This window comes from Anomalospiza imberbis, chromosome 1, assembly GCF_031753505.1.
Source record: "Anomalospiza imberbis isolate Cuckoo-Finch-1a 21T00152 chromosome 1, ASM3175350v1, whole genome shotgun sequence".
Lineage (NCBI taxonomy): Eukaryota > Metazoa > Chordata > Aves > Passeriformes > Viduidae > Anomalospiza > Anomalospiza imberbis.
The window spans coordinates 83,256,855-83,267,253 of NC_089681.1; positions in this window are offsets into that span (position 1 = coordinate 83,256,855).

The following is a 10,399-nucleotide window of genomic DNA, read 5'->3' on the forward strand; positions in this document are numbered from 1 at the left end:
TCTCCGGATTAAACAGGCCCAATCCTGTCTAATCAATCATGACAGTGTCATGGGCAAGTGTCACTCACGATCAGGTGACGTGTGATGCTTACGGAGTGGGGGGGAGGAAGTGACTCAACACACAAGCAATTATAAACCAGTTCTGGAAAGCCAGCTTGCTGTATGCATGTAAGGATGTCTGCTAAATAAGTGCCATATCTTTCTCTCTGGTACATTAATTCCTTTAGGGCAAAAAAAGTATCTGGCAAACTCAACTGTAATAAAACCCGTTCTTCCAAGTACCTCCAAGTAACACAGTGCAGCTTTGACTTAATAATTCCAGTGTAACTTTTTTGATTTTATTTTGTAATAGAAGTCCTCTGAACCTTTTTGATATGGTCAGTAGGCTGTGTACTCTGGGCACAAGGGAAAAGGCGCATCCACAGTTCCCCCTGAACCAGGGAAGGTCGTGGTGAATCTCTTCGTTACGTTGTCTGGCTGGCAGTTTATTTTGGTAAGTGTCCTCACGAGTTGAGGATGCTTTGGTTGATTTTTAGACGTGGTCAATAACAGCTGTTCTCCTTGGATCGACTGCAAATGTGTAAAGACATAATGAAGGAAAGATTAAGTCATGTAATCAGGCTTTGGGAAATGAGATGGTAAAGAGAGTTTGCTACTAAAGACAACTGAAATTGGCCAAAGTGAAAGGAGAGATGATGATTTTTAAAGGAACCTTATAGCTATGTGGTCATCAGGATTCAAGCATAGCATCAGTGGTGGGAGGGGCTCAAGAAAACTGGGTTAAATATTGTATATCCATTTCTTTCTTATTCCATCTTCAAAGGATGAGGCAAAACCATCCCTTTCAGCCTTTCATGGTTGATTATGCCATCATGAAGCCTTTGGGTTACTTTTAACCTTCTTTTTATTTAAAACAGGTTACTTCCTTGGGGTATCATTTCCTTTTTGGCTTTACCTTCTCATTCTGGTTGGTGTAACAGAGTATTCTCAGAAATGTTCCTGATGCTAGTAATTATGTGTCATCTGTACCTATGATTTTTAATTCTTTAATGTTATATTTAGGTTTTAGACCGAGGTCTAAAACAATACATGCCTCACAAGAATGTAAGTATGCCCCTCCAGTCACACTGAACTGGCTTCCAGAAAAAATGACTGGTTTCTGCAAATGCGATTAAAGAAAGTAAACCAGAAAAGGCACCTCTGTAATTTACAGATAATAGGCTAAACCTTGCAGTCCTTACTTAAGTCTTACTCATACAATATTCCTGCTATAATTTGACTTCGCAGCTAGTTTTGCCTGAGGAAAGACTAGATGAATGCTGAGTAATGACATCAAGATTATTTCTTGAGAAGCTAATGAAGTGTCGTGTTAAGGGCATTACTTCAATTTGAGGGACAAGTACAGTTGCATTATCTAACACTTCTCAGTGCTGAAGTTCCTGTGTTACCATATTCTAAGAATGATTGCTTACAACCAAGTGTAATGAAAATAAAACATATTAAAGGTGTTAATATGTTTACCTACTGGCCTCAGCTAAGTCCATCCCGTAACTGCCTGGGGCATTATTGCTCACATTGCTATGGCATTACGTGGCACAGGTACTGGTGATCTGTGTTTCCTAAGGCTGAGTAAGCTGTTGTGGAGAATGCTTCCTGCTGCCATGCCTTCGTTTGGAGGGAAGGGGCCCAAACTGCATGCTGCCTGGACACCTTAGGCCAAAAGTAGATGGATGTATCAACAAAACAAGTCATGCCTGAAGTACAACCAGGTGTCATATCTATGATTCTCCTCCGCCGTGGCAGCTGAGGAGTGGCTAGAGATGACTAATGTTACCATCAGAGTGAGATTGGCATCAGCTAAATGACGTGAGAGCCATGCAGGTAAGGGAAGTCACTGCCTTAGAGACCTTTACAGTGCAGACAGAGAAGGCAGGAATATAGAGCCTCATTTTCCTGTATTTCTCTAGCAGATGAAATGATGCTGAATCTGGTCAGATCAATCTGACCTAGGTAACAAAGGCTGTCATTAGTAACACTAACAAGTAAAATTCAGGTTGTCCAAATTCCATTGCGGCACCTCGATCCAGTTTGGTGTACACATAATGAGCTCATGCACTTGGGACAGGACCTGCACTTGTGGTGCAGCTGGGTCCCTTCTTTGAACCATGCTGGGCTGAAAAGCAGGAGCACTTCAAGCCACCAGCAGCCTTATGGAGGAGAGCTGTGTCCTAAGAGCTCTTATTCCTAAAGCACTTGGTGCTTTGGGTTCAGAGAAGGTGTTGTGCAGCTATAGAGCCTAGGAGGGAAAGAATTAAAGGACCAAAAAGACTGACAACAAAATAAAGCCGTGTTACATTTATGGCATTAAAGACAAGAATGAGTTTTGGGACAAGACTTGAAGCACTGGGTTTTGAGTAGTTTGTGGTCCTCCAACTCTACTCATGGATCTGAGGTGGATGGTGACAATATTTCCTGCCATGGTACAGTAATGGGTGTGGCTGTGCCTACCTGGAAAAGAAAACTTAAATTTGTCACTTTTGAGCTAAATTCTTCCTATTTTTTAGTTATGTTAATTTTCACTCTACTTCTGGTTTTGTTTTTAAACTTGGAAATTAAAAATATGAAAGTGCTTGAAGGCACACAGATTTCAAATCAGGTGTGCATATATACAAAATGTATTGTCTTCTGGACTAAGTTTGTTTATTCCAGCCAATGAAATGACTTAGGATATATATTCCTGTAGTTCATAGTGAGATTAATCCAGCACAACATGAAAATAGCCTAAGAAAATGATTGCAGGTATAACTCAGGGCACACTTTGAAACTGTTAATTTGATCTTTTGACATAGTATAGAAATAAAAAATGTAGCTTATTTTCTTAAGTTGTGAAATATACAGTCCACTGCTATTACTATGTTTTTTGAATGACACTTAGCATAGTGAATTTCAGGACTTTTTTCCCTACTGTTACACAAGTACCAGCAGAAATTGTCATGAATAAAAATGAAATCTGAAACAGTATTTTTCTTAACTTCACGTGTGTTATCTTCAAGGGCAGTATTTGCCCTCTATGAGCATAAGTCTGGAGATTTCTGAGGTTTTTCTCATCTTGAACTCGGCAGACGGGGACACTCATGGGCATTCTGTATAGAGACCAAGGGCAAACAATTCACCTAGGTCTTTTCTGCATAGCATTTAATTTGTTAGGTGTGGCAAGCACATTTCTCTCAGGATTTTTATAAAGGTGCACAGAGAGAAGTGAAAGAGAAAACAATTTCTATTTCTGCTCCTTGTTTTTCTCTTGTGGAATGTGTTTGGAGAATTGTTTACCTAGAGCGAATGCCTGGTTGGATCACGGTGGATTGTTTGGGCCTGATGGCCAATGAGATCCATCTGTGTCTGGACTCTGGAGAACAGGGTCACGAGTTGTGAGTGAGTTAGATAGGATAGTTAGAGAGAGTAGCATGTAGTTTTTAGTATCCTCTTTTATATATTATATTAATGTATCATAGCATAATTATAATAAAGAATTCATTCAGCCTTCTGAAATAAGTCAGACATCATCATTCTTCCCATTGGGTTCGCCGACATCTACAACAGTTAGGTCTTGATAACTTGTTGAGATTGAATAGAATAAAATCTCTTCGATTATGGCTTTTTGTACAGTTGAGCAGATGTGGCCTCAGGGCTGTATTGGTTGACTCATTTTCATTTAAAATACACAATTTTGCCAGCTGGAAACTGCCAGCCCTTTTACACATATATGAGTTCAGGGATTTTGTGCTATGCATTGTTGAGTTTGGTGTAGCAGCATTTCTTTTTGAAATGTTTTCATAGTCACAGGACTTAACAGCCTTATATATAGCCCCATTCACCTCAGAGATTTTATTGTTAAAAGTTTAAAAAGTGCTCCCCAGCCAACGCTTCTTTGAGTTTAGAACTGTTCAAGTTTGGACTGTGCACTTCATTCAGATTGCTTCATACTGCCTTAATTTAAAATTTTGATGACCTGTGGAATCACTGGAACAACTCCTAAGGATATTCTAGATGCTCTCATCAGCTGGGGGTCTGTTTTGATCACTGCCAGATTTTTCAAAAATATATGCTCTAACCCAAAGAGGAATCATGGGTCTCATAAATTGGTAGATCAGGTTCTACAGCCTGTGTTATGAAAGGGTTCAAGCCAGCTGGTTGTCACAGCATGTGTCTCACTGTCTTAAAAAAGACACAAATCTGTGAGTTGACCCAGATTTTCTTTCCATGAATCTCCTATGCAATAGAAAGTCTGTAGTGTTTACTGTTGCCAGAGTACCAGAAATCTGAGTTGTATTAGGCAGGGAGAAGCATAAAAGCAGTTCTGGTCCAGTAGGTCCTTTTTAAAGTATTACCAGACTCCTCTAAACAGATGACAGGGGAATTAACTTTTGCCATTCCAATATACAGCAGAATAACTGAACTTGTCTGTTGCAAAACAAGAGATTCATCTGCATGAGTAAGTTTTAAGATTGATGGGCTGCCTCTGATGCTTCCAGACTTATTTTTCATGCTGAATTCAGAGTGGCTTTTACCTGTGTGACTGTAGAGAGCAGTGTTTCAAACATAACTGAAAGGCTTGTGGTCTGAATGATTAAGGTGATAAAGGGAAAGAGAGCTGGTCTGGGACTAGACTAGCTGTGAGCTACTGCAGTGTAGTCTGCACTAGATTTCTGGGCTAGAATTTCCCTACTGGATCCCTGTTTATTAATCCCTAAGCCTTTTAATTAGGTATGGAAAGGTGGAAAAACTGGATAGGGAGGTCATTTAACTTTCTCTTGATCCAAGCCACTCTTAGCAGAATATTTTTCATTTTAAGCAGGAAGCTCTTGGATCCAGGCTATTATTTCACCATAACCTGTCTATAGTGCTTCCACATGTACAGTGCTTCCACACCTTTCAATACAATTGTCTCTAGGAAGTCTGTTGCCCTTTTTTACCCAAAACCCACTGAAGTCAGTACCACATTTGCAGTGGACTTTGAATGTTGCCCTTAGATAGACAAATAGGGAAGTATTTGCATTACCACAAGTAATGACATCTTTCCTTATTACATTTTTGTGTTATTAAATTTAACGCCCTACTCCTGTTATATAAATGTTAATGTTATTGTGCTAATAAGTTTATTAACTTGTAATATACATGCAGTATCCCCTGAAGTTTTTCCATAGAGCTTAATGGACAATTACATCTCAGAAGGACTGAGGAAAACTAGTTTTCAGTGGACTACCTATTGCCTAGGTAAATGTAAGTGGGAATGTAAGAAGGAAGAATTCTATTATCAAGTCCCAGAACTTTCTTTTGTAAAATATATAACTGAGTCTCACAATTTACAGCATTTATATACTTTTCCTATAATGGGCTAATAAAATATTATTTTCTACATGTTTTGTGGTGCAAGTCTTTCAGTCCTGGGTCAGTGGTCATGGGAGCTGAATCAGCTGACTATGGGAATATCTGCTTCACTTTCATGGGCACTAGGTTTGCATTTTGAATTAGCTGGAGTCTTTGACTATTATTTGTAAATTTTAAAACCAGGAGTCAAGATAGGTTTTCAGGTATAACTTCTGTAATTTACTGATTGCACAGACAATGTGTAGGGTGTGTTTCTTCAAGTTGTGCATAAGAATCCACACAGTGGTTTGGTTGCCTTTCACTTGGAGAAGCAAGAATTAACATGTTCACCCCTTGTCTTAGCTGCATGCAGGCATAAACAAAGACCTTCATCCTACCCTGAAAACGTACAAGAGAAGTAAATTCATGTGTGAAGTCACCCATTTCCAATGAAATAGTCAGCAAATATTAATTCTAAGCTTTTATTTTCCTTTAATGTGCATAAAATCAGACCGTGAACCTGCACTAAGCAAGCCTGGGAAAATATGTGCCTCCACCAAGATTAATCTCACAGAGTTAAATACTTGGATTACAGAAGAAAGTGACTCATCTACAGATGACAATGGATAGTAAAAAAAGGGGGGGGGGGAGGGGAAATTCCCTAAGTCTCATTCCCCCTTCCTCAATAATGATAAGGAGGAACTTAAGGGAGTAGTACAAAAAACACAGAGGTGGAAGAGAAACTGTGTGTCAGAGTCCAGGTCTTCTACGATGAGCAATGAAGGTCATGTAATCTCTTCCAGAATCTGCTGAATCTTGAGTTAAAACTGGTTTGGTGTCTGAGGGAGGAAGCTGCTTGTTCCCTTTATTTCTTTTGGGAAATATAGTTCTGCTAATTTACCTTATGTCAATGTGATCTCCTCCCTCTCTAGTTTCTACACTGACAAGAGAAATCTTATCCACATATGGATTTTATTTTGCTATTTGAAGGCAGATAATTCTAAAATTGCTCATATGCTCAGTTTGGAATTTACTGATGGATTATTATGCTGCCAATAATTCACTAGCAAGGTCTTCCACAAATCTATAATCAAGCACAAGAAATTGTGGACATGTAGGGAAAGCATTCCTAATAGCAGCACACCTGTGGTTAAGTGATTTCAACCAAACAATACTAGAGAGTGATACTTCAAACATTTGAAAATATCACTAAATTGAAAAAAAAATACTGAGAAAACATAACAAATGTGAGTGTCTTTGCATTTTTTCTGGGACAAAAATAGGGCAAGTGATTTTGAATCATAGATTCAGCCTGGTGAAGGAAGCTGATGCAGTAACAATGGGCACTGATGACAAAGGAAAAAGACTATTATCTTTGTCCCCATGAGATGGCACCCTGAACCAGCAGTGCAGACAGGGATGGGTTCAAACTTGGGTTTTTTTCATGTAAGGAATGGATCACATGTGTTTTGGTGAGAATTTATTAATTGAAAGCATTGTCTCTCTGCTTTTGTTTCACGGAAATTGATCTTTGTACAGTTTCAGAATAATGTGTCAGAGTTTTTAGTCTGGTTTACATATATTAATTTCCCCTGGTGTTTCAAATTCCTAGTTATATTGTGAGGCTATTCCAAGTAGTCAGTCAAATCTGTGTCTTTATTAAGTTGATTTACACAAAGCATTATACCTGGTGCTAAGTGTTGGGAGCAACACCTTTTGGGGAAAGTAGTCAAATCTTCAACAACCTTATCTCAGCACATAGAATCATTCATTTCCTACTGAGCAGATTAAAGGCCTTACTCTCACTGAAATCTGTCAGCTGTTTGGTTGCCTATTTCCATTTTTTTTCCTCAATGAAACATACACCTGTTCAGAAGAGCCTCACCAAAAAAAAAACAAACCAAAAAACCCAACACAAAAGTGAAAGCATTGAAGTATGAGAAATGAATTTCCTGTCTGTTATTAGAAGTAACCACTGATGAGTAATACTTCTACGTTAGCAGAGATGTCTGAAGAAAACTATTTTGCTACCATGTGTGTTGGTTTGTTGTGTTGCTATGTGACACCATCTTTTATATGTGTTGGTAAAGATGCTTTGGGACGGGAAAAAAAAATTGTCTCTTTGTTGCTGTTCAGTTTACGTCTCTCTCAATGGAAGCATAGAGTAATGCTTTGTTATTGTAATGTTATTTTATTTTCAAATTAACTTGTGGTCGATGTGATCTTTTACTTGCATTTCTTATTAAATGAAAAATACTTTGGCTATGGCTTATTCCTGTTATTAAATAGTAATATAGACCCATGCTATGTGAAAACTGTGAAAAGCTCTGCTGTATATACTTGTTTACAGACACTCCAGTCTTTCTTACCTTTTGAATATTTCTAATTGTATTAAAGCTGTAGCCACTAAATCAAAACAAAAGTGTACAAATAACTTCCTACTGCTGGTTTGCTTGCAAGATCCAAAGCTTATTGTGAAAACTGTAACTTGATTAGAAGATCTTTCATGACTGAAAGCATAGAAAGAGTGCACCAGTTTTTGTTCTATTCATTATTCAGTCCCACTTGTAGATGAGTTCCCATGTGGTCTTCTAAATATGCGGGCATTAATTGCAATCAGACATGCACTAAGAATTAGTGATTAGGGGGAAGGAAAAATAAGAGCTACAGTGGATGCTTTGAGCCTCTGAAATAATTGAAATAGTTCTTCATGCTCTATTGAGCAGCAAGAGTATTCCCTCTCAGCAGCAAGAGTGGGGAGAAGGCAGCTGGTGTTTTTTCCTTTCCAGCAGCGTGTAGGAGCAGTGATCCTAGGAGGGAGTGGCAGGGAGAGCCAGGGGAGTGAGGACTGAGAGTGGGCTGAGTAACAGGGGAGTCACCTGGTGAGTTGCATCCCTTCTGCAATCGAGTGTGTCTGGCATGCCATTTCAGAGATGCAGGCACACAAATGTAACTGCTGGATCCAGCAACATCTTTGGATTTTTCCTCGAGACCTGGAAGAGTGACGACAGTAGCTCTTTTATTACTTTGCCAGTTGACTGTAACTTGTCTGTGTTAAAGGCTTCACACTACGATTCAGAGTGCTCCATGTAACATCCCCATTGTTTCTACCCTATTCTTTTTACTTATTTTTTGATAGGAGGTGTCCAATTCACAGGAGGCTTAAAAATAGTTTTTAATTTTTTGTAAGAAAATATCCTGTTATTGGTTCTGTTTTTTTTTGGTTTTTTTTTTTTTTTTTTTTTTTTATTGTGGTGGTAGAGTAATAGGTCATGATAGGTGTGAGTTGAAAATACTTTGAGATTAAACTGAACAGAACTAAATTAGTGAAAGGTAAATGAAGGACATGGGGATACTGATACAAGTAGTTGTTATTCATTCAGACTGAGGAAGAGTGTTCATGGACACTGGGGCAGCTGCTTTGCCTGTACTGTTTAAATTTCAACTACTTGAGATTCAGCATCTTCTTACTTTTCAAGTTAGCATCTTCTGTTTTCACACATCTTCCTTGTTGGTCTGTAAGTAACACCAGTTATATACCAGCAATTCCCATAAATCTGAATAAGTAGCTAGCAGGAAGTCACAGTTATTTTAACACTGCCTTCAAGAGCAAGTGAGCCCAAACTGTCCATTCTTAGGGGAAGCAAAACTGCCCCATGAGTCACTCAGTTACCAGAGCCAGTATACTTCTTCACTTGAAGCATAACAATTGCAGCAGTAATTACTAGTTTCATGGCACCATGATCAGAATTAATTAATTTCTCAGCACTAACTAGGTCAGACTGAAGGATTCTGTACTGCTACATGGTGCCAGATCTCAGTCATCGCAGAGCAGTTACCCAGTGAAGTGTAAGTGATGTTTACACACCTCCGTCTTGGCAATGCAGAGCCTTTTCCCTTTTCCACTTTGAGGCACATACTTACATCTGTGTTTCCTGTCTATCAGCAAGAAGGAAGTGGATCTGCTGAGTTGTGCTGTCTCTATGAAGGCAGTCTGTCTGTTGTCCACCTCCCTGCAGCTTATCCAGAAGCTCCTGAGCCACTTCACAGTGACTATACTTGTTAGACCTGGGTCTGAAAAAAGGTTTGCTTCTGCAGAGATGGCCTCACTTGTCTTTAGATTACTTGCAGACATCTGAGAAGAGTCTGGCAGCCAAAATTATTGTGTATTTTCATAAACATTTCTCTTACAGAAAGCTTAATTAGATACATAACAATGATGTCCCAGATGGCACAGTTTAGCCAGCTGGCCTGTATCTTGTTTTAATTGCCTAAACATATCCACACCCTATCTTTGTTATGAATTCAGTTATGGAAAAGGATATGAATTTTAAATTTGCTGTCTGGCAGTGATGGAAGGTGAACTCCATCTTCATCACAGCAAAATAAATAAAAAAAAATCATTTGAGTAATAAGAGCTTAGGAGCCTCTCGGAAGGAAACATGGGTAGGACCCTATCAGAATGCTGTGGTGTGGCCTGATTTATGCTCAAAGCAATGCAGAAACATGTCGTTCCAGAAGGAGATACCATCTTCCCAATTCGCACTGTCACCAAGGGAGTACTATGCTGGTGAAAATGCATCCTTTGGTTTTCTACCCCTTTCATTTGGGCAGCTGGGCACACCAGCACTTCAAACATTTAAAGCAGATTCAATTATCTTGCTTGTGCTTTTTGTAGTCTAAAAATATGCAGGGCCACCTGGGGTTACTGAGGTGTGAACTCGAGCTGTGTCTGTGGTGTGGGGCCATTTCCTCATGGGGACTGAGGGGCAGCCATGGCCTCCTGGGGGTACTTGCTGGTGTTGTCCACTGTGGGCAGCTCGGCTGCCCAGCCAGGGAACTGTGTGGAGCAGGGACAGGACCTGGTAAGGATTGCATACGTCTTTCAAATTATAGAAAATAGACCTGGTGGGCTGCACTGGCACCTCTCCCTGTCCCTTTCTTTTCCCACCTTGTCATGTTCATTGGTACTAACGTGGGCTGTATTTACATGAACCCAGTGGTGCCCATTCTGGAAGTGAAGGGGTGGAAT